This window comes from Peromyscus leucopus, chromosome 19 (assembly GCF_004664715.2).
Source record: "Peromyscus leucopus breed LL Stock chromosome 19, UCI_PerLeu_2.1, whole genome shotgun sequence".
Taxonomy (NCBI): Eukaryota; Metazoa; Chordata; class Mammalia; order Rodentia; family Cricetidae; genus Peromyscus; species Peromyscus leucopus.
The window spans coordinates 83,954,628-83,980,775 of NC_051079.1; the positions used below are offsets into that span (position 1 = coordinate 83,954,628).

The 26,148-nt window shown below is 42.6% G+C and overlaps 2 pseudogenes; one reads left to right on the forward strand and one right to left on the reverse strand.

The window, feature by feature from the left end:
• Positions 1-16,121: 16,121 nt before the first annotated feature.
• LOC114696126 lies at positions 16,122-18,923 on the reverse strand (annotated as a pseudogene).
• A 632-nt stretch (positions 18,924-19,555) lies between these two features.
• Positions 19,556-25,947, forward strand: LOC114696083 (annotated as a pseudogene).
• The last annotated feature ends 201 nt before the right edge of the window (positions 25,948-26,148 follow it).

Here is a 26,148-nt window from a genome sequence, read left to right on the forward strand (position 1 = left end):
ACCTTATCCTGCCTAGTGATTGGCCAAACAGCTTTATTTATCAACCAACCAGAGCAACACACATTTACAGCATACAGAAAGACATCCCACAGCAGTTTCATTGTGTGTGTGTGTGTGTGTGTGTGTGTGTGTGTGTGTGTGTGTGTGTGTGTGTGTGTGTGTGTGTATTTTTCTAGTCAGGGTTTCTCTACATAACAGCCCTGGCTGTCCTGGAACTCACTTTGTAGACCAGGCAGGCCTCAAGCTCAGAGATCCACCTGCCTCTGCCTCCCAAGTGCTGGGATTCGAGATGTGCACCACCACCTGGCTCAAAAAATAATTTTTAAAAAATTTTATGCAGGAGTTATATTTCACCAATGGGTGAAGCAGTCCAATTTCTTTTTTTAAAAGCTCTTTTAGATAATGGATTAACATTTACATTGCATTTTTGAGGATTTATTTTCCATTTTTATTAAGGACACTCCTATTTTGACCAGTTGTCTAGGCACTAATTTATAGATTGGGTTGTTATGGCAACAAGATGCAGACTCCAGCAGGGAAAAGGTGGCCTTAGTCTTGTTCCTATTCTCTCCATATGTTGTACTTTGTGCAGAATTTAGCTCTAGAACATGAGCATGAAAAGCGATTCTCTTATTAGGACTTTGATTTCCAAGGAAGATGAGTCCATTTATTCACCAAAAGACATAATAGAAAGCTATAGTCTTTCCCATAACTACCCCAAGGTTATAGGGGGTGGGACTGAAGTGACAGTCTGTAATGGAATACATATTTAAATGGTGGCACATTCATATTTCTGAGCAGTTTACAGTATTGGTAACAGAAACACCACAATTAAGTAGGTGCACATCTCACAGTCAAAATTAAACAAACTTGAAAACAAACACAAGAAAGTACAATTTGGTTCCATCTGTGAGCTCAGAAAATTTTATAAAACAATATGTGTGTCTATGTAATTAGAAGCCAGGATGCGGCTCACCTCAGGCCCAGTGGTATTAACTACAGGAGAATGCATCTGTGCTCATTAAGAATCTGCAGCTGCTGTGGCAAGAGAGCTTCTCAAACTGGGCACCCACCACAGGAATATTTTGCAGCATGTGCAGGATCCTATGTTTTTGTTTTGTTTTGTTTTTTTGTTGTTTTATCATTTGAAGCTTCCAGGGATCAGAGGTGGTGGTTTATAGGCTAGTCACTTGGATGTTTCAACATTTTCTGTCATCTGTGAATTACTTTTCATGCTGATGTATAAAACCTTTGGTTAATTAGTGGACATAACACATCATTCTCAAGGAAATCATGGACTTGAATATGGTCAGAGCCGCCACCAGTTAGCACCCCCCCCACCCCCACCCCACCCCACCCCCGCCACTTCCGGTTAACATGCTCCTCAGGGGTTGTGCTGTGTGGGTTCCAGCAGACTCAGCGGCCTCCCTTTCTCTCCCTTGGTTGCTTTTCCTTCCATCTCAGTTTTCAGGGTGCTCAGGCAGAAGCTGCTGAGGAAGCAGCTCCCTGGCTTCATTTGGTGTCTGCAGAGACTTGCTGCCCTCCAGCCAGGAGGCTCTGGGGGAGGTGGGACCCCAAGGCTCCAAAACAGATGCTCCCTGTCAGAGAGTGACAGACGTGAAAGCCGGTGATGAATTGGGAGAGGAACTCACGCTTCACGGCACTCTGCTTTTAATGATCTGAACAGAACCACTGCAGCGTGAGGTGTTTCCAAATTAAACAAAAGGAAACTTCCCTCATACACAGATGCAACACTCTCTCCAGATTATCTGAGTCAGGTCCAGGAGACATGAAGGCATCACAGTGTGGAGGAGGACTGTGCCTTAGAGACACCGCTGTGTGCCAACACACAAGCTGACCCTCACTCTTGGTTTATTAGTGATCTTTGAAGACGGGGTTTTGACAGCATCACCTGAACCCTCTTTATGTTCACAGGACAGGTATGCATGTGTGAGTGTCTTTCCAAATACTCCTTTTGGTGAAGAACAGGTTCATTAGATTAGGGGCCTGATATTCTGTCATGATATCTTATTATTTTATATGGCTGTTTTTCCAAATAAAGTCCTATTCTGAGGGTTAGGGCTGGGGTTGGGTTAGGGTTAGTCTTTAGACTTGGACATGAATTTGGAAGGAATCCAATACCATTCAAACCCTAAAAGCAGGATTCGTGCACTATGTTTTGAACAGTTGGTTTTGTTGCAGACAAAGATTAGAAGTAGTAATTGGGGAACTGGTTGTAGATCTTTGAGGGTCTGTTAGTGCCCAGTGACACAAGCAACATTATACCCTGGCATCGAGTCCATGTGCATACAGGAACGTACCTCAGGGCGGTCCAGATTCCCACCTCAGGAGCTCACACCGATTCTGTGGCTTCCTTTATCACTCTGGCCTTCCTCAGAGAGACAGAGCCAGTGGCAACAAGGCTTCCCAATTTCTTGTCATCTCGTATTGTGCCTGACATGACTATTCAAAAATCCTGTATGCACCATGCCCATGTAACCTTTACCTTTCACAATCCCATGCCCAAGGACATTGTGTATGAAATGTTGCTTTGTGAAAATTAGATTATAATCCCACAGCACATTTCTAACTAAGTGAAGATGTGTAGTTATTATCATCAGCATGTTTAACAAACTTTTAAGTACTTTCTGTCTAAAATTGTATGGTCATGCTGTTTTATATCATGAGCCCCTTTGTACCAATCTTACTTCAGAGTATAAAATTATATGAGGATATGTGATTTATAAAGTATCTCTGCCTAGGTATACCTGCTGGCTTTCCTCAGTGCTGGAGCTCCAGCTGGAGTTGTTCGAAGCTCAGACACTTTGAGGCCGGTCAAGGGGCACACGGAGTGTAGCAGCTTCCAGAGGTAAATATGTAGGTAAAGGCTCAACACAACCAGATATTATAGTCGGGCAGTGGTGGTGCACACCTTTAATCCTAGCCCTCGGGAGGCAGAAGCAGGCAGATCCTTCTGTGAGTCCAGACTGATCTACAGAGTGAGTTCCAGGACAGCCAGGACTGTTGTACAGAGAAACCTTGTCATGAAAAATTGGAACCACCCACCCCCAAAAAAACAAGAGATTATTATAATAAAAGCCTTTAACCAGTGATGGCTCCTCAGGGGAAAACATACTACATGGATGAATTTTAACATTCATTTTTATACTGTGAAATCCATGTGATTTTCAAATTTAGTAAATTAAAATCCATTTTGTGTGTAGGTGTGCAGTGAATCTGGGTAGAATTTTGGAATGTAAAGGGCTAAGAAAACACACATATGCTGTTATGGGAACTGTCCACTTAATATTTCTTTGATCATGAATTTAGATCAGCATTTCCACTATAAAAAACCCTTCACGGTATGTGATTCATTCATTGAAATAAAACATGGTAGATGTTCAGTGCAAAGGATAAAAATAACCAGCTTTGGAAGCCTCTAGACCACAGGCCAGAAACAAACATATTCATTTATTATTCAATTAAACTGCTATAGGTGATAAGCTGTATCATTTTTCTAGCTTTAGTCAATGCTTCACAGTCTCTGAACTACCTGACCTTAATAAGAGTTGGTCCAGAAAGGGATTTGCTTATTTTCTCCTTGATAACCAAACAGTCTCAGGAGAATATCAAGTAAGCAAACACTACTTCAAGTAGTGCACACCAAGATCTGTCTGCTGTGAGAGCTCAAGCCAGAAAGAGAAGTTAGACATACCTGGAGAAATTTCAGTAAATATTGCTATATGTGATGTGTAGAATTTAAAAATATCTATTTGGCTTTAGCATAATCATATTTCACAGGGACCTCAAAGCCTTTTCATCTCTTTTTGTGAATTCAAACTCTCCAAAAGCTCCAGAAAAAAAAAATAAGATAATTCCTTATAATCTAAGGAGCAATGTGAAGAACAGCAAGGCAAGTCAGCAGGCAACAGTAAAAGGAGGAGGGACTTCTTGTGTTAATATTTTTGTCTTGAACAAAATTTCAGTACATGCAAAGCATAGAATATAATACTTTAAAGATTAAAATTGTATTAAAAATATAATACTTTAAAAGTTAAAGTATCACACTTATTATATTGAGGAATTCTGAGACAGTGATGTATGCCAATCCTGAGACTGTTGATTTTTCCTTAAATATCGAGGTGATGATAGAATTAGCAAATACTTTTGAGATGGGGATGGCCTCTCTAGTCATTAATAAGATAGAAGCCTTCGGGGTGAGAGATGCTCAGAGGTAAGCACTGACTGCTCTTCAGAGTCTGAGTCAATTCCAGCAACCACATGGTCTCACAACTAACGGAAGTGTTAATGACATTTTTCTTCTCTCATTATATTTATAATTATAAATAAATTTTTTAAAAAAAAGATAGACTTCAAGTAGAGGACAGGAGCATTTACTCAGAGCAAGAAAAAGGTTACAACTTACGGAAGTGTTAATGACATTTTTTAAAGGTAAGCCTAAACAACTGGAGAAGTGTATGTGATAGGAAACCCAGATAAAGAGATGGAGGCTCATTTTTTATATCCCTTCTATCCTTGTAGGGACAAGTAAAACATATTCACAATCAGGATGCCCAGAACTACACGTGAGGCTCTAGTACTTGGTTGAAACAGATGAGAACAAAAGCAAACAGCAGGTCCCAACGCACGGGACTGTGACAGAAAAGGGCTGACTATTTCAAATAAAAAGGAAGGTGAAAGGATCTTTTCAAGAAAGAATTATTCCCAAAAGATAATGCCAAATGAGATTGGAGTCTGTCCAGTTCAGAGTAGAGGGGTATAAGCCGGGCCCAAACAACAGAAGCCCTCTGCTCACGTGCTGGGCATGAGGCGTCTGTGAAAATTTAATCTGGGTTGCAGACTAAAACTGTTCTGAATGTGAGTCGGGGCTACTGGGCTTCAGGAGGACATCTTGCAGTTCCTATGCAGCTGCTGGTTCATTTCTGTGTGTGATTTCCTTTCAGAGATCGCTGCCTTGTACCTTGTAAGCAGAATGGAGGTTTTATTCACTGGCCCTGCATCTCAGAAGAAAATCCTTGACGGTAGCTGAAAACACTTGAAACTATTAAGCTGTTCCTCTGAAAATGGTTAAAAATTGTTTTACTCACAAATGCAACTAAGTCATAAATGTCTAAGACGTAAATGAGAAAAGACCCAGGCAAAGCATTTCCAGTCAATCTCATGTCCCCACGCAGAGCGGCCTCTTCATGTTCAGCTAGAGTTGCTTCTGGTCTGAACAGTCCACGTGAGTGAGCCAACGGGATAAGGCTTCCAGTGCCGCAAGAAGCCCAGCAGTCTGCAAATACTCCATTCCAAGGGACGATGGCCTAATTTCAGAGCAGTGTTTCCTAGTGATGAAAAGTGAATATTATCACTGAGTGAAGATATTGCTTCTAGAGTGTGTGATACAGCTGTTAAAACCACATTACAGCGTCCTTCAGAGACTGTGGTCACTAAAGGGCTGTTACTGTGGTTTTTGCTGACATCCTAGATAACCACAACTGAATATTAAGGTATGAGAAGCACAGTGGACCGCACTTCATCTGCACAGAGCTGTAAGGAAGCCTCAGCTTCCTAAGCAGTTGGGGATGCTGCCTGAATAACAATGACCTCAGTATTGAGCACATTTACTTCCTCTCCCTTCACCAGAGGAGTTGGAGGTGTTGAGGGGAAAGGATAGAAACAGTTAGTGAAGACCGCTGATTTTAAGAAAAGCCAAGAAACACCATCACATACATGTCAGAGATGGAGTATATGGTTGACACGTGATTCAAGTGGCAATGAAGATGGTCCTGAGACGGACATACTGTTATCCAGTGTGCCTGATGGAGATGTGGGAATGTTCTACACCAGGTTCCTACGTTATTAACCCCCAGGTTCAATCCAAGATGTAAGAAATGGCTAAATCCTAATGACCTATTAGGCAGTGCAAGTGTTACTGGGAAGGTTTTGTAGGAATGAAGAAAAAAGATCTGAAAGTTTTAACTGTAAAAGTCTCCCTTGGTTGGTTTTATCCCAGCTTATTTTTGGAGTCTATAGTGAATGAGATCGGTTCCCTGGTTTCTTTCTCAATGTGTTTGTTGGTGGTGTCCAGGAAGACTAGTGATTTCTTGTGTGCTGTTTTTATACCCTGCTAATTTATTTGTCAATTACTTACTATTTTGGAGCTTACTAAAATTTACACATATACATATGTAAAAGAGGTTTAAATAGAGTTAGTCTATACCAAGGGGACTATACCTCCCTCAGACACCATAAACTGACAAACAAAAAACCCAGTGTCAGGAAGGGGTTATTTTTCTATAAGTTGCTGGTAACTGGAGTTCCCAGGCACCCCTAAACCCTGCAAGTATTGACACTGATCTTGGTTGCCCTCCAGAACTTAATGACAAGAACATATTGATGAAGACACCACATTATCTGAGTTACAGGACAAGGAGACATTAAGATGGTACTTACTTGGTAGCTTATCTGTACTGGCTAGTTTTCATAGTGCTAAAGAGTCTATGTATATTACTGAAGGAGAAATGCACCAACAATCTACACAGCCATGAACTCTGTAAGCCAAAACAACAACTGGCCTAGCAAAATACGACAGCTGGTGCAGCAGTGGTATGAATGTTGTGAGAAAACAACTCCTCTCTGGTTGGATTTATAGCCCACTGCACAATATGTAACTCATGTCTGTTACCATTAACTGGGCCTAAAAATCCCATGGCTCTCTAGGTCATAGGCCTCAGGAGAGAACTTAATTCTATTATTCTGATAAATGGACATAGTAATATACTGTCCCCTGAGTTCTTGTCTTGATGCCCTTAGATTAGTGCATATCTCAACTGTCATCAGAGAATATTCATTTTGCAGTAGATGGCAATTAATACAGTGACCCACAATGGTCAACATGAAGAGAAGAGACTGTAGAGTTCTCAGCTCTAAATGGGGTAGCTATATCACATCCCCTCCCCCAAGGCCCAGGGATCATCATAGAAGACAGAGTGGAAGGATTGTAGGACCAGGGGGAATAGATGTCTTTACAAAACAGTACTTTAAGGAGATGACGAGACTGTGGCACACATGAACTCACAGTGGCTGTGACTGTGTGAACAAGACCTACACAAGATCAAGTCAACCAAAATCCAAGTGTGGATAACAGAGGGGTTCGTGAAATTCCACCCATATCTAAGAAGATATTGGCAAATGATGGCTGCTGAGAAAGGAGGGTGAGTTTTCTTTAGGGATGTGACCCCCCCAGAGGCTGCCAAGCACCAGTCGGTGATCCTTTACCCACACATACAGGCAGACAGACAGACTGACAACACTAAATAGGATGAGTGATGTCGACAACACCAGACAGACAGACAGACAAACTAAATAGGACAGACTGAAACACTAAATAGTGATCGGACAACACTAAATAGTGATCGATCAGTAAATAGTGATCCGTAAATAGTGAGAAGACAACACTAAATAGTGAGACTAAATAGTGATCCTGGGGAGTGAGACAGGGACAGAGATCCTGACAACACTAAATAGTGATGACAGACAACACTAAATAGTGATCCTTCACTCACATACAGACAGACAACACTAAATAGTGATCCTGACAGACAACAGTGATCCTGACAGGTGAACTCACATTACAAAGTGGGTACTCACTCAATACAGACAGACAATGTGGTATGACTCAGACACATGAACTCTGAGGGAATGGCAGTGGAATTAGAAGGTAGGGAATTGAAGAGGTGGGTTGGTTACATGCATGTATAAAATTCTCAAACAATAAAAGAAAAAAATGTCTATGCCTCAGTAATTACCAAATAAAGACAACATCTTCAATTCCCCTTATTGCCAGGACATGAAGTAGAGTCACGTGTTTGGTTAAAAAGAAATAAGCAAAAAGATAAATAAATAAAAATCTTATTCAAGGAGCTTGTAATTTGAGGTTACCACACTTATTTATAATGATCATCTTAATGGTCTTTTAATATAATTTACGTCTAAAAATCAACTTTCCCTAATTTCCAAAGTAAGATTTGGTTTTTAGAATTGGGTTCCAGTTTGGCTTCTGGAACACAGGAAAAACTGGCTTTGACAAAGGCAAACAGGTAAGTATTGACTCAGCAGTATAAATTTAGAGAGTGGGAAATGGCCCAGCAGCTCTCTTGGAGCACTCCAACGACCTAGTTAGGTCCATAAAAGTGGAATTCACCAAGAGTACCACAGGAGATCAGCCAGGCCAGATGAAGACTTCATTCCTTCTCTTTCTTGGAAAATGCAGCTTGTATTCTTGTTGTGAACCTGAACAAAACAAAACCTGCAAAGTCTTCTAGAAAGTCAGAGAGATTATCCAAAACTCTTTGAACAAAGTTAATGATTTGACTATTAGAAACTATGTATCTGGGCACCATCTCTCTGAAAATACAAAAGAAGAAGCTTAAGTTAGTTCTGCGCTTAACTTAACAGCTGTCCAACAGCAGTCTTGGAACCTTGCTCCACTCCCCACAACTGGTGACTTGGCTTGTCCTTACATCTGTTAACGAGTGGCCTGTAGTAAGACCAGCATCCTTCACAGTTTTCAAATTAGGCAAAGCCATGGCCACAACAACAATGTGGATATGAGAGGGCCCAGCTGAAGAAGCCTGGCATGACTGACAGAGAGCTCACACTAACCCCTCGAAGGCTAAACAGTAAGATGGTACAGGATCCACATAGAAAACCCACCAAATTTTAAGTAGCTGCCTGCTTTTGTTGCCACCCCACTCTGTGACATATTCTATTGACAAGCAAGATGCAATTCAGTGTCACATGTCACAATGCCAGAAAGGATGGTGTTGATGGAGCAGACTGGAAGCTGGGCTGCCATTGCATGCCTGGATGTGCTACAAGGGGTCCTGCATCCTGGCTCATTGTTCTCTCTTATCACATTCAAGATTAATGTTCTCAAGATGAACTCAGCATCCTGGCTAAATAGTTTACATTAACTCAATTTGGTGCACAAAAAAAAATTCCCGACAGTGGAAGAGTCTAGTGAGAGGCATTTTCTGACTTTTATTACACTTACAAAGCTTATTTATTTACCTCAATTGATTCTAGCTTTTGATAGAATGCCAATTAATAGGCATTCCAAGCCTCTCTTCAGAGAAGCCAAATGTGCAAAGGATATCTTATACATCTAGCTTCACTCTGGGCTTGGGTAGAGATAGATGCTCACAGTTGCTTATGTATAAACATCTCCAAGGTCAAGATTATCCCAGTGGAGATAATTTACCTAACTTGATTCCACACAAAGAGGGTACATCTAAAAGGCTGGAATCCAGAGCTAACATCCCTCTTTTTTAATGTCTGTTTTAGAATTTCATACATGAATGTAAGAGATTTGATCAAATGCACACCCACTCTCTCCTTCACCTCTTCCCCTATACTCCCGACAGTTTCTCCTCCTAACAAGCCTGCTGAGTCCACTTAGTGCTGCCTGTACACATGGGTGTAGGGCCATCCCCTGGACCACGGGCAGACCCACACTCCCCTCCAAAGGCTCAGGGATCATTGAGGAAGAGGAGGCAGTAAGATTGTAAAGACAGCCGGGCGGTGGTGGCGCAGCTTTATCCAGCACTCCGGAGGCAGAGCAGGTGGATCTCTATGAGTTGAGGCCAACCTGGGCACCAAGGAGTTCAGGAAGGCGCAAAGCTACACAGAGAAACCCTGTCTCAAAAAACCAAAAACAAACAAAAAAACAAAAGACTGTAAAAGACAAAAGCAGTGGATGATTACTGTAAAACATCTTGACTGGGCACTGAGAGGGCCACTGCAGCAATGGTCCCTCTTGATTTTTATTTAACTCTATGCTTACTAGTTGTTTTGCAAGATTATCTTTTGATAAATGCGGAGAGTTTGGAGGATAGACCTACCTGATGTTTTGTAAGAAGCACTTCATCTTGGGGGAGAACCTACCTGTGTTTCATAGAAAGCCATTCACTGTGAATGATTCGCTGCTTGACTCTGATTTGGTCATGGGTTAAGTCCCCTGGGGAGACTAGAGAAATGAACTGCCATGCTCATCCTGCTGTGTCAGAGGTACACGCTATCATCATGACTCACCACGGCTGATACTGACCTGGATCGGCTGACTGCTGTGGTGTTCACTCCGGCTCTCTGATACGATGCTCTTTTCTCTTCTCCCATAGAGCATCCTTATTAAGGAGGTGACAAAGTGCAGCCAGCACTTAGACAAGGGAGTTCTGAGAGTGGAGCAGGTACATCCCCTGGGAAGCTCAAGGGACCCACATGTACCCAGGATACATTCTTCCTGAGGAAGGATGGAGTTCTTTCTTCCCACTTCCATGTAGCCCGGACCCCGACTCAGGGATGTTGCTGATACTCTCATGATGATGGATAACCAGTTGCTGGTACAGGAGCCAACAAGACAAAGTTGTTAATGCTCCTTAATCTCAGAGTTACGCTTTTCTCCTGTTCTCTCCTTCGTCTGTGCCCTTTCTTCTTCCTGTGCTGGCCGCTCTCTGTTTCTTCCACCTTGGGGCTGTTGACTGCCTGCCTTTTCCCACAACTCATCTGCTACCGGGACTATTGTAGGTGCTTGCCTCTGCAGGGATTTTGCATGGAAGACAGAGCAGCTGGTGGGATGCTCCGGAAGTGGACACTGTGGACTGCTACCTAGGTGGGTGCCTGCCGTCATGGTCACCACCTGCCCTCTACTTCAGTGAGGACGCACTGCCAGGCCAGCTGAGGGCACCACTGACCCAACAGCTCAGCCACCTCTGCCATTGCCGCCCTGCTCCCTGAGCTGCCTCGCCTGCTGCTTTCCTCTTGTCGCCAGCTCAGCCTATACTTTTGAGAGGAGCCGAGCAAACGCCACTGAGGGAAGCCTTTGCTGAGCTTGCCATGAGACCGTGGTGACAATACAGGCGAGTGTCTTCCTCTGAGTCCCTGAGTGAGCCAGAGAGCCTATTTATATATCCAGAAGGGGATCTTGGAGCAATCACTGTAATTGATTGGAGACAAGCACATCCTTGCCTCTTGGCACAAATCGCACTCACTGAGGCTTGTCGAGCAGACGCTTTGGAGACCGCTGAAGGAAGTGCAATGACTGCCAAGGAAGAAATGGTCGCAGGCTCATCGAGAGTTCATCTGGGCTTGGAATAGCGAAGCCCTGGCTGGAGGGCTCCAGGCTTCTGGAGCAAGGACAATCAGCTGCCATTTGTGCACCTGTCTCAAGCCATCCGAGGAGTGCTCCAGATGGCCGGTGCTGGCATAAAAGTGTGTAGTCTGATTGGCTGTTAGACTGATAGTCTTCTGGTTCTAAGTAGTCAAGGCAGCAATGGCGACTCTAACAGCTGCTAACTGGGGAAACAAAGGATGACACCCCCAATACCTTAGCTTATACACATCTGAAGGGTGTGTACAAGATATGGTTCAAGAGTTTATCACAACTCTAACCACCATTTTAACAGCGCTGAACATCTGCCAGGTGCCCAGGGAGATGTAAGCTTCCCTCATTCGTACCCTCATCCCCTCATTGTGAGATCAATAATTACATTATGAATGTAATTAACACTAGAGAAAAGAGATGAACTCATGGGGGGACTAGCTAGTTTACAAGTAGAGTGGAACAGAAAATGGAGAACACAAGATCTGTAAGAGGAAATGGAAGAAACCAGCTTGGAAAAACAAAAACTTCAGCATGCAGCCCACAGCCCTATTCTAAGAAGCACAAGTTAGCTTATAGCAGTTCCAAGTGATTTGTATCAGCTACAGAAAATGGCAGACAAACGAGGCCAAGTGTCCCATGATACCTCACAAAGCAATCCCCTCCCTGTATCGGTAAGAAACATTAAAAGTCAAAACCTGCACTGCTCAGAGCTCATTATTCACTTCATTTCCTGGTCCTTCTGTATGACACACCAATCTTTAGTCAGGTGATGTAACTAACACTGATACATCCATGAACATGGTTTCCAGAATTAGCTCTAATAGTCAAGAGAATCCTCAAACACTGGCTGACTCAGACACGGCCTTCAGTTCTGGAAGTTCTTAGACCTTGGCGAATTAAGTGACAATCAGGTTTGTGTTCCTAAAATCAACATCTGAGGATTTGTGAGGATACTGCCTGGTACCCCAGATGATCTCCACTGTTGTAATGATATTTTGTGTTCTGACAAGTAAAGTTTATCTGAAGATTAGAGGGTGGAGCCAGCCACTAGTTAACCATAGATGCCAGGAAGTGGTGGTGCACACTTTTAATCCCAGCACTTGGGAGGAGGAAGCAGGAAGATCAGGAATTCAAGGACATTCTGGGTTACAAGAGATTGAACCAGTCTAAAAGAGAAACAGAGCTGGGTGGCATGCCTTTAATCCCAGTACTAGAGAGGTGGAGACAGGAATATAATGCAGCAGGTGGAGATAGGATCCCAGCCCCCAGCCCCTCATTCAGTCTGAGGATTCGTAAGGGTAAGAAGTTTCTAGTGGCTGCTGCTCCTCTTCTCTGATCTTTCAGCTTTCACCCCCCATATCTGACTCTGGGTTTTTATTTAATAAGACTAATTAGGATCACATTTCACCCCACTCTGACCGTGATTTCTCTTCTTGACCTTGAGATCGTCATGCCAATTCATAGTCTTGGTCAAATTGGAATAGGCTTTGATCCCAAAGACTCATCCACGTGGTCCCTTCTTGGCTTAGTTCAGGCTCAGCTTGCTGTGTCAGCAAGTACAAGAACTACATCAGTTTAGATATCTGCTCTGCCTCCTCTGATTGCAGTCAAAACTAGGCCCAGAAGATGTGTACTGCACCAGAGAGGGAAGGCAGGACTTTTCTCTCTTGCACTGGCTGCTCCCCTGATGTCTGTGATGATATAGAAGTCAGTCTAGGAACCATTCAAGACAACTATAACAACTTTCCCGATGAGTCAGTTAGAAATCATTTCTACACTCAGACATGTTTCTATCCTGTGTCTTTTAGCTTATTTTGGTACAGGGATACATTTGTGACAAATACTGAGTAAAAACACACTATGAAAATCCTTTACAGTTTTTTTTTTAGTGTTTCAAGCCCAATTACAATTTTTATTTGAATCCAACAAGGGTACTTTAGGAAAAGGAGATGCTGTTCTTTTTGTAGTTGCCATACTGTTAAGATGATCCCTCACTTCCTCACCCCTAGTGTATGCTACCGGTCCAGTTGTCTGTCCAGGAGTTGGGCAGACACTACTAGTAGAAAGGATGCTGAGATATGCACACCCATACGCACATTTCCAAAGGCTGTAATATCTGTCTGCTGAGAGAATCTTGTCAGCTTTCCAGAAGTGAGCTATCTGTCATGAGTGGCCTGTGGGGGACACATGGAAAGTCAGACATGCCCCCAGCAGTTAGTTCACCGGGAACTGAGTGTTGCTGATGACATAAAATTTCTTCTCCAGATGAGCTTTCAGATGAGGGACATCAGCAGACATCTTGACTATAGCCTGTGACACAGGAAGCAGAAGACCCAACAAGTCAATCTTAGACCCTGACCTGCAAAATCCTCTTTCTGTAAAACCAGAATGACTGGTAGGCAGAGAAACAGACAAGGGAAGCTGGCTATTTAGACTCACTGGAAATGGCCAGCTCTGGAGTCATCGGGAGATTCTGCCTTCGTAAATCAAGGAAGAGCAAATGAAAATGACACCTGATGTCAACCGTGGGCCTCCACACATGCATATAAACTCACCTACATGAGAACATGTATATTCACATTCATGCCACACACAGATATTCATGCAAATGTATATAGTATGCACAAAACCTAAAGTTGGTTAAATGCATGGAGGGGAAACCTACAGATGTGAAAGGCCAGATCTCATGTGTACGCATGCCTTCCGTAAATTGCCAATGCAGCACTGGAGAGTGGTGGTGTAAAATCCACAGAGGAAAACAAAACAAACCCACCTGATGCGCAGTCTTCAGAAATGTCTCTGTGCTGTTCTTTATGCCTGCAGCAGATTGGATAACACTCACTTGAGGGATGGATCCATCATAAGCTCAGCCGAGACAAAGATTTGATCAACGGTATCTGTTGTGTTGTTCACAGCATACCTACCTCTCTGTTTGGTTACATTAACAGGTCTAACAGCCTAGCCTTGCTGACTTGTGAAATCATCATTCTGTCCTGCACATGCCTTCCCCTGCATACAGTTAGATGTGGGAGTTAGACAAAATGTGTGTGTGTGTGTGTGTGTGTGTGCGTGCGCGCGCGCGTAGTGTGCTTTGGGAAGGGCTTGTAAGAATAAAAAAACCTCAAGCATCTATGTAGTCTAAAGTCCAAAGCCCTCCAAAAGGTGGAGACAAAACAAATTGTATTACTTCAAAAGGTAAGTTGAAGTTAGCCTGTAATACGTATTTCACAATAGTAATAGCTACAGGTGTTCATGCAGATCCTAACAAGAAAGCAAGTGAGAGGCTCTCGTTTTTTAAGGAGAGAAACATATCATGCCTCTGGTAGTAACAAAGGTTAACAATATATAATAATTGACCTTTTAGTAATTTTCTTGTTATGGAATGAAAGCGAAACACCATGTATACATAATCCCCTCTTTTCTTTGGAACACACTGATTTATATGTCTTTGAGCCTTAAATGCCAGCCTTTAAAAACTATCATTTTTTAATCCAGGTTTACAGTTTAGTTTCAAACTTAATGACTCACTCATTCATGATTCATAGATTCACTCATTATTACCACCTTATGTTACCTTTATTTTGTTGTATATTGTGGTGTGTGTGTGTGTGTGTGTGTGTGTGTGTGTGTGTGTGTGTGGTGTGTTTATGGGTCACAGGAGGTTGTGTATGTCACAGTGTGCATGTGGAGGTGAGAGAACATCACTGTGTAGGGTTAGTTCTTGCCTTGCAGTTTTATGTGGGACCCTGGGATTAAATTCAGGTTGTAAGGCTCCTGTCACTCAGTGGTAAGAATCTTTACCTCCTGAGCCATCTCAGGGCCCATCAGTACATTTTTATTTTTAAGATCACTTAGTTAACAACAGAACGACACAGAGAATGGTACCTGGCAGTCCTGTGTTCTCTCTGGGACAATTGCATTGTTTTAGAATCCAGTGGGAAGACTGGGGGAGGGTCAAGAATGTGATTCATTAACCACTGGGAAGATGCTAAGCAGATTTTGATTGGTCCATCATTTCCCAGCCCTGTGTCTATATATGCTATTCACTGAAAGGAGTGGCCATTCTCTGAGATGCAGGCCTGATACAGATTGAAATTTATGATTGATTCTAGAAACAATTTCGTGATACGATTATGTCCGTGTAACTCTGTGCCTGTCCCATACATCATAGTAATAATTACTGGGGATTTATTTCTCTCTACTATGTCTATTGCTGTACATAGCTGTAAAAATCTTAATTTAAATCGGATGATCTGGAGAAGAAATTCAGGTTTAGACAAATGTGCTAATTATTTATCTCAGAGGGACATTATCTCAAATCTCTGCTTTTACTCCAGAAGAAGCATCTGCTCAAATCTATTGCTTACCACCATGAACACAAGCATTATGCGACAACCCTAAAAAGACGATAATGACACACATTTCAAAAGATAACACCACATGTTTCATCTGCCTATGAAATGCCTCATTTGTTTTAATCAGATTTTGTTCTTTCAAGAGCACAGACAGGAAAAACCCTATGTCTTTTATTTTGAGATAAGCAAAAATTTCAGTAAGCAACTGTCTATGTTTTTTTTATGTCTATGATAGTTTTTAAAATATCCTTTCTTGTGAAAATTACAAAGGATTCAATCTGTTTGTTTTGACATGCAGACAGATGCCTCTATACATTCTTTTTTTTTTTTTTTTAAATATTTAATAAATCATTTATTTGCAAATAAATAATGTATACCACACCTAAATAAACATTTGCAAACTGGTAATCCCCAAGGATATCATTTCTGAATTACAAGTTGGTAGAGTGAAGCTTCACTGAGTCACAGGAGCCAAAACTGAAGCAGTCACTCCTGCCATTCTCCTACTTATGTGATAGATACTTCATCAAGGAGTGTTTTCTGTTTTTGATGCTTACATCAACAAGGTTAGCACAAAACTGTCCTTTGGTTACTCTAAACTTATAGTCCGGAGGATTTTATTTTCCTATACTTGAGCCCCTTCTATACATGGCCCTTCAAGCAAAGGGAAAGATTCTTCTTATGATTCAAGAGGTTAATCTACATGGAGAATTCATTTTAAAATACTACGCATGTTTTAAAATGAGTTCTCTTTATCCATGTTCTGAATTAGTCTCTCTGCTGAATGGTTTCTACACCTAGCCTAAGTACAGCCTGAAACTTAGGCAACATCGGGAACTATGGGGCTAAGTCCAAGGAGGTGCTTCTAAGGGCCTCAGAATTCTCCACCTGAGAGATCAGTGCATCATCATCTGCTCCACTCCGTATGACAACACACTTGAAAATACGGTGCATGTTTTTTACTTACATACCACCAGATACAACTCGTACCTTTAAAAAAAAATTGTGTGCACATGGGGCACGTGTGGTTATCGGAGGACAACTTGTGGAACTGGTTCCCTTCTTCCCCTTTTTAGGGGCTCCAGAGATCAAATTTACATCATCAGGCTTATACAAGCAAGTGCCTTACCAAGTCATCTCTCCAGCCTACAGCCACTAGAGAACTAAGGAGTTTCAGAATTTCAAAAACTTAAATATTCAATCCTTCACACAGCTTCTAACTCCTTACGTGAGAGGTACTAAATAAATTAAATGTTCTTTATTAACAGAGGGAAAAAAGGAAATCAAATGCTTCTCATGCAGTCGATCCTCAGAAAGGGCCCATCATCATTTGCAGCTGGAGAGGACACATTTCACTTCCAACCGTCCTTCCAAGTGGAAATTACTTAAAACATAAGGAAAATAAAAAAGGAGCCACACAGCCAACGCAGAGTACATCAAAACCCAAATGTAAATATAATCAAGTGAACTTTTCCTGAAAGAAGGAAAGTCACTATTCATACCCTCAAGGAGATCAATTATACAACAAAGTTTAAGTGGACGAAGACACTTTTCTCAGTTTAGTGTAGATAAAAATAAATGCAAATAAAAATAAAACGCATGTTGTCTAATTTGGGGGGTTATATAGTTAGAAATATATAATTCTATTTTTATGGGCAGGGCTAGTTGAAATAAGTTAGCACAATCATTTGAATTGGTTGTCTGCACACTGGGCAGGGCTTATTTCTTTTTTTTTAGCTTCTTTGCACATGTGAAACATGACATGAGATGTCCGGTTTTGCCATGAACGATGCAGCCGTTTTTAGGCCGCCCTTGGCAAATCACACATGGTTCAGTGGCATTGAGAGAGAAGCCGGATTCCATGCTTTCTCCTCTGTTCTGTGTCTCCTCCTTCTCCGACTCTCTGACATCTTCTTGGCTGCTGTACACAATGCTGCTGGAGGTGGAGGGCTGGGAGCAGTCCTCGCTGTCCTGTGACTGGAAGGTATGTCCTTCTTTATCATCACTCTCCTCAAGGCACGGCTCCTGAGAGTCACTCACTGTAGTTTTTTTTCCATCAGGCACATCTAAGCCTTCTTTTTCGGCGATCTCTCTGTTATCTTTCCCTTTCCCTTCGGGAAGCCAATTCTCACGAAGGGTCCAACATCTGTTGCAGTGGGGTGGAAGCGGGGGATTCATTTCACCGCAGGAGGTGCATTTCCAATAGTCAGCTAAAGAAATTTCAGGATCTCCCTCAAAGGAGTCTGCATCACTTTCTCCTGTCTGATACACCGTGACTCGATAGACCTCATCATCCTCATCTGAGAGCTCATGCCCTTCTTCACTCAGGCTATAATCTTCTGAGTCAAGAGACTCAACTTCAAATTCTACACTAAATTGATCGGAACCCGAATCCTGATCCAACCAATCACCGGAATGTTCACTTACACCATCATCAAGGTCCTGGTTTGAGGAGTCTCTGTGGACTCACTGCTGCTGCTTCTTTCACAGCATATCTCCCGTAACACACACAGAGCCAGGCTTTCATCAAAGGAGAGGGACCTGTGGCGCTTCCTCTGTCGCTCACCAGGCAGTTCATCTGCGTTTTCTGTCTCACTAACTGCTCTCCTTCTGGATGAGGTAGACGGTCTGGAAACTGGATCTGAAGAGGAAGGCTTCTCTTCTGGTGGCTCCTGCACAGGGTCCTTCCGATCACTGCCACCTTCAGGTTGACACCTGCTCTCACTCATGGATGTGCGGAGTCTGAGGGCTCTTGCTGACTTACAACCACCAAGTTTCTGTAGATCATTGTATATATTTTCCTGTGCTCTTTCACAGAGAAGCTCGGCACTCCAAACAAATCTCCTAGAAGATCATTTGAACAATACACAATATGTTGCTGCTTCTCATCATATAATCGTTTAGTCATAATATACTGGCCAAGATAAAATATAATCTCTTTCATAGTATAAATATCCTTTTGGGCACCGACAGACTGTAACAACTTCAAAAGCAATGGTTTCGGTCTCACCAGAGTCTCTTGTTCCGAAGCTGGAATCTGTGAGGTGCTTACTGCACCGTCAGTAGACACAGACATGTTGGTATTGCACATTGGCCTGGATTGCAGACCGGAGAGGAGCCGTCGTTGGGGTGGGGGAGGCCACAGGTGTCCCCGTCTCCGGCTCGCCGGCACCCCAGCTGCTGCTGCTTCTCCCCCGCGTGGCTCCCGACCCGGCCCGGCCCGACCCTTCACGGGACACGCGGCGGCCCCGCGGCCTGGACCTGGGCCTGGGCCTGGGCCCGGGCGACCATTTCGCTCCGGAGCTCGAGCGACGGCGGCCCTTGACTCAGAGCGCGGCCGTCCCTCGGCTTCCCTCCGGGGGCCGCGGAGGGCCCCACCCCGCCTCTCCGCTTCTTCTCCGCCGCGACAAAGCGGAGCTGGAGCCCGGCGGCGCGCGCGCCCCCTACCGTCCGCGCCGCCTCTATACATTCTTATTTTTCTGTTTTTCATCATGGAGGTTGCTTAAAATCCCTGTTTGCTTTTGCACACAACTTCCAAAACTGTCAGAAAGCTTTATGAAACTTAGTCACCGTCTCTACCCCACACTGAGGACCACAGCGAACTGCTTCTTAAACTAGCAACATTAAACAGAAGATTGCCAGCAAGCCAACATTTGAGAGGATAAAAAGAAAGGTGTTCAGAGGGGGCAAAGCAGACTTCTGAGTCATGATGCAGAGGAAGGGTGGTAAGCCAGGCTTTGCAGCTTACGGAAGAAACTGAGCTGTCTTACGTGTGGCGTGTTAGTTAGAACCACATTCTCTAAGAGACTGCCTGGCCACTCGGAGACCTCACAGTCAGTGTTCCTTTAAGGGGATCCTGGATCACCATTCTGCAGGGCTGCTGTTGTGTCTGATCCTGCCGAGCAGGAGGTTTTCTCTCCTGTATGAACAGCAGGGAAGTCTGCACATGTGGGAGGTGAGAGAATGACCTAATCCTTTTACTATGGTTGGGAATGAGTAGACAGATCCAGAGATGTAGGAGACAGGAGGCTCCATGGCGTAAGCTCCTATGAACTAAGGCATTCTTTGTCCCTGCTCTCGCTACTGACTTTTGGGAATACATCACGGTCTGTATGTGGAGTGAATGGAAGCGTGGGTGATGGAGGTTGACCAGAGTTCACTGCAACCCACAAGTTCTCTGAGCCTCCCAAGAGGGCTAACTGCATGAAAACTCAATGAATACTTTCAAATGCCCAGTTATGCCCATTAGAAATTGTACCTCAGCATCAGATTTGTACTCAGAATAATCGGATTGTAAATAATACATTAAGACAAAAAATGTAAAATGTACACTAAACCACTTCTTTTTGGTAAATATATTATATATGGAGCATGCCAAAAAACACAGAACTTACCACATAGCATATGTGAAGAATTCTAACACATGTAAATAAATTCTGGAATGTTTGTTTTCTATGGTAAGATAATACATGCTAAGAATTCCTCATTTCTGCCTTATGTATTGCTACACCTTTGAATGCTTTAAGATGAACAATCATGAATCTATAAAAAGTTAGGGCCAGGAAGACAGCGGAGCAGGAAAAGGCACTTGAAGTGCAGGCTGACAGCTGGAGTTTGAACCTTAGACTCCATGATGGAAGGAGAAATTGACTCTTGAAAGTTGTCTTCTGACTGCTGTATGGATGCTGTGGTACATGTTCTCTCTCTCTCTCTCTCTCTCTCTCTCTCTCTGTCTCTCTCTCCCCCCTCTCTCCCCCCTTCTCTCTCACGCACACACACATACTAAAAATAAAATAACGTTTAATAATAAAAAGATAATAAAATAAATTTTAATTACAAAATAAAATGCAATGAAACTTTATAGCTTCCAAAAATTCACTGAATGTGTTAAAATATTGAAAATACTTTTTTTGTACTCTGAGTATAGATGTTTATTGTACTTATTTACTCATTAATACTTTAAAGAACTTTTGTCCTTCCTGCTGTGGATATCACTCTATATAAATAAAACACTGATGGCCAGTGACCAGACAGGAAGTATAGGCGGGACAAAGAGAGAGGAGAACTGGGGAAACAGGAAGAAGGAGGGAGAGACACTGCAGCCACCGCCATGACAAGCAGCATGTGAAGACACCGGTAAGCCACCAGCCACGTGGCAAGGTATAGATTTATAGAAATGGGTTAATTTAAGCTATAAGAACAGTTAGCAAGAAGCCTGCCACGGCCATACAGTTTGTAAGCAATATAAGCGTCTGAGTGATTATTTTATACGTGGATTGTGGGACTGCGGGGTTTGGTGGAACCTGGAGAGAAGCCCTCCAGCAACACCTTCCACATTAAATTAAGCACAGATGGTAATTGTTATGAAGTTGTGGAGGAGTATGTGGGATTTTTTATTAGATTCATCTATTTATTTTGGGGTTGTCCCATGGACATGTAGAGGTCAGAGACCAACTTGTGTGAATTGATTCTCTCTTTCCTCCATGTGGGTCCCAAGGCTTGGACTCGGGCGATCAGGCTTGGTGGGAGTGTCTTTGCCCATTTGAGATACTACATTGGTCTTGATGAGTATGTTTGATACCTTAGAAATCGGTGGTAAAGTTAGACACACATTAATTGATACATTTTCAACTTCTTTCTGCTTTTCAAGACAGTGTGGTTCGGGGAACTGGAGAGGTGGCTCGTGGCTGAGAGCACTTTGTGCTCTTACAGAGGACCTGAGTTCAGTTCCCAACACCCATGTCAGCTGACTCACAATGGCCTGGAACTTCAGCTCTAGGGGATCTGATGCCTCTGGCCTCATCACATACTGGTACACACTTGTGCACACACCTAAACACATGTACATATACACACATCTGCACATACCCACACACATATGCACATATATACTCAATATAAATCTGTTTTAAAAAAGACAACCTGGCAATTAAAATTTAGTAATACAAAGTAGATAAAAATTCTAAGACTTTGAAGGCTGATTCTCAAGGTCAAAATCCAGAAATTAATTAAAAATAATGTTTTTAGATTTTTTTTTAGTTTTCCAGTATTAGTACCAGACCATGGTAACTCTCCCACTGTGGTCATTTTGCACAATCTCTGCCTTGTTTCCTGAGCTGGTGGGTCCCTACAGGGTGTGAAGACTGAGTAAGGAGATGTTGTTTACTGTGTTGCTTCCCTGTGAAAAATTTATTTGAGAATATGAAGAACATTGCAGACTCAAGCAACTCAAAAAGAATCCAAACTGCAGGCCGATTTATTAAGTAATGGCAGCATGCGATGATGCAACACATCTGGATGCGACTTTCTTACTGTTGGGTGCGTTGCTGGAGTCCTTTCCATTCCGTCCCTGCCCTAAAATTGGTTGCATGGGTCAGACAGATCTGGGACAACAGAGACTGGGCAAGGCCAACTTGTTCAAGTGTGAGGAAGGAACTCAGGCTGGCCGACGGCTACTGTTGGCTTCCTGTCGGCACGTGTGTAGCTCACATTGTTCGGGTTTTATAAAGACAGTGTTTTTAAATATAAGGCGTATTTGGGGTTTTGTATTTTTACTTTTAATATTTGCTATGATTCCTTTTTCTTTCAGAAAAATTGAAATTTTAACTATGTATAATAGAAAGGCATAGCTAAAAATGAAACAAAATATTTTGCATTTTGATGCTCCAGCAATGTCATCTTGATGACAAAGAAAAAAACCCAACATTCTCTCCTTCCTTCCCTCTCCCCCCAGCTTCTTGCCCTCTTCCTTCCTCCCTACTTCCTCCTCCTCTCCTTCCTCTTCTCTCTCTGCTCTCCTGTCCCCTCTCTGCTCTCTTTGCTATTGCCTTATTTCTGAAGCCCTATGTTTTCCAAGCTTATAGAAAGGACACGAATTTGTTGTTGTTAATCCTTTTCCTGAGAGTTTCACCTTGACGAGAGCTGTTTCGTAGACTGTGAGTTGCTGACATTGGTTCTGGGATGAATGGCTTTCAGCACAGCAGGGAAACCCCGAAGTGCTGTCTGCCACCCCAGCTGGGCAGTGGTGCGCTCTACCACAGCAGCAGCGGGCACACATTCCTACCTGTCCATTGTTCAGTATTCGTCATTTCACCCCTGGCAGAAATAACTCTAATGGAGTTGGTTTTAACAGCAGCACATTAAATTTTATGGAACAGAATTAAACAATAACAAATTAATTTTTCTTTCAATTATTTTGGAATGAAAAAGTGAACTTGTATTTGAAATTAATCTTCTTGAGGCAAAAGCTTATTTTCATCAAATATAAATTTACACATTTTATAGCCTTTTGAAAACATTATTATATCAAATACGCAATTCTAATGAGTTTCACATACATTAGATATTCAAAACTAGTTTCTCAATGAAAGAGAACGATATGAGATACACTTTAAAGAATGTCTATAATTCTATTTTCAACTAAAGAATTTCTATAATTCTATTTTCAACTGGGACATAAGAAGAAAGAATAGATCTAGACTGCACAAAGAAGGGCTTTTAGGACTTTAACCGAGAAATACAAAATGTTAATGGGCTCACTTTCCCATTTGAACTTCTGAAGAGGTGGATGGGCGTGAGCTGAGCAGCAAGCCGAGTTGCAGTGCAGACTCTCTGATGAGTCTTTAACAGTCGTCACACTTCAAAGATGTAGTAACTACTTCAGCAGACACTGGTGATGTTGTTATGACATGACATGAGATGTAATGATAGAAATCCAAGAAATTGCTTTTCTCAAAATACTTTGAAAGTTTTAGTCTTATGCCATCTGAACACATATGTAGACAGGGCCAGGGAAGGCACAAGCTTTCCTTCTTTGTTTGCAAATAGATATGGAATGGATGATGCCTTTATTACTAACTTAACAACTCACTGCACAATGTTAATCTAATACATATTGTCTGGGTTGTTTTTTCTATGTATGTATTTTTTTTCCCCCATGGAATTGTTGGGGAAGAAAGGAAACACTGGTTGATCTCAGATTTTAGTAATTTCAGGTCCAGCTGATAAATTCCTGAGCTTGCTATCACAGATTAGATGTTTGGCTAATTACAAGTCCTCATCTCATTTAGGAAACGTGCTGTTATAGCCCTATTAGCATAATTCCAACATTCTTTATCCACTTTCACTGTATATTAAGTTTTGAAACCAAATCAGCAAATGTGACGTAGCAGAGTCCATTAAAATCTTCCTTCAACTGGAAACCGTCTCAGATTATGCATGCCAGTCCTTTGCCAAGCCTGGCTTCTATAGAGAAAATTCTAACTAAAACATAAACCTCAACAGTGGGTAATTTTAATTGAATAAGTTATGAATTCTCAGTAAGAGTAATAGAAACATGTAAGACCAAACAAAGAAAATTTCCACAAAGCGAGATATCCCTTAATATAGCAATGTAGTAACATTGATTCATATTACAGTGCTTGTGATAGACCCCAGGGGAATTGTAATTTAGTGGAAAGTCTGATCGAAATACAAGGGAGAGTGTATGGACTCTGTTATTCACCCGGCTTTGTGACTAGTTTGTCAAGCACAGCTGTCCAGAGGAAAGACTTCTACAATTTTGAAGCATTTTAGGTAATTCATCCAGGCACATTACTGACAAAACCAAGCTACTGCAATCACTGTTGGATACTTGTTCTACATAAACAAATGCTATGCAGAATAATGTAGATTTCTCTTTGACCCCTAACTTGAAGTTCTTTAAAACCTGATGGTCACAGTACAACAAATGCATGCTGTGGGTTCTGTGGATAATTCAGTGTCACAGATAATACAGAGTCTACACACGTGAGTTTAATCCAAGTCCCTTTGACGCTGGCCTGTAATTGTCCTCAGGGAAGACTTTAAATAATTGAGCTGTTTCTGAAAGCTTGTGTGGGTTAAAGTATAAGTTCTAATGGTGATGTTCTGCTGTGTAGTTAAAATCTACTAAAGAAACAAGGTCAAAACATTTCAATTGGAAGCATGATTTGAATTTTGAAAATAATGCTTAAAATATGGTTCCAGGCCTGCAGAGATGGCTTATGGGTAAATAGCTTCTATGTAAGTTCAAGGACCAGACTTTAGATCCCCAGCACCCATTTAAATGCCCAATGGGTGTGGCGACCCCTTGCAATCCCAATGCATGGGAAGCAGAGTCAAGAATTTTGGGAGTAAGCTGTCTAGCTAGACTATTCAAATCAGTGAGCTCTGTGCTCATTTAAGAGAGTCTGCTTCAGTCTATGCAGTGGAGAGTGATTAAGGACACCTGCTAACAACCTTGGGCCTCCATATGCATGGGCACACATGTGTACATGTGTGTGTGTGTGTGTGACACCATCTTGTAAACATAAATACACATTGCATATGCTGAATACATACACTAAATAAGTAAGATCATAGAGGGGATCTGTGGTTTGAATGAGAGTGGCTCCCATAGACTCATGTTTGAAGACTTGGTCACCAGTTGGTGGAACTGTCTGAGAAGGATTAGGAGGTGTGGCCTGGTTGGACAAGGTGTGTAACTAGGGATGGACTTGGAGGTTTCAAAACCCCACACCAGCCCACCTCCCTCTCTCTTTCTGCCTGCCCCTGTGGATAAGATGTAAAACTCTCAGCTACTGCCCCAGCACCATGCCTGTCTGCGTCCTACATGATGACAATGGACTAACCCTCTGAAACTGTAAGGTAGCTCCTAATTCAATGTTTTCTTTTATAAGTTGCTTTACTGATGATATCTCCTCACAGTGATAGAACAGTGACTAAGACAGAGTTCATGAGTAGGACAAGAATAGAATGTTGACAGTGCTGATGTTAGTGTTTTCTGGGTGCCTCTGCTACTCCACACATAATACCTTGTCATAGATAAACATATAGTTAAATCCTTACATAGGTTTCTATGAGTGCAAGAAATTTTTTTTTTTTTTTTTTTTTTTTGATTTTTTCGAACAGGTTTCTCTGTGTAGCTTTGCGCTTTCTGGACTCACTTGTAGCCAGGCTGCCTCGAACTCACAGAATCCGCCTGCCTCTGCCTCCCGAGTACTGGGATTAAGGCGTGCGCCACCACCGCCCGGCTTGAGTGCAAGAAATTTTTACATTGAGTTCCAAGCTGGTGGCCGTGGTGTGTGCGTCTTGGGTGTCTGGGCCGCTGGGCCGGGCCCTCCCACTGGTGGGGCAGTCCATGTCGAGTGGCGCCCACCGCGAAGAGGGGGGGCGTCAGCTCGCATGTGGAAGGCCCTCACCTACTTTGTGGCACTGCCGGGGATGGGAGTGAGCATGCTCAACACCTTCCTGAAGTTGCAGCACGGAGAACACGAGAGAGCTGAGTTCGTCGCCTACCTCCATCTCCACATCAGGACCAAGCCCTTCCCCTGGAGAGATGGTAACCATACCCTGTTCTACAACCCTCATGTAAACCGACTTCTGACTGGCTAGGAAGACGAGTAAAGAGAACCTGGACCTTCCCCCAGACAGCAAGGCACCACAGCACTTGTTTGGACCATTACTCTGTGTGTGAACCATGAAAGCGCATCTTCTTTTGTATCAAATGGTGACCATTACACCAATCTTCCATCCCTTTGTTCATAAGAAGAGATGGCTTATGCAACGAGCCCAGGACCTGGTACCACTGCCTAGATGCCTCCCAAA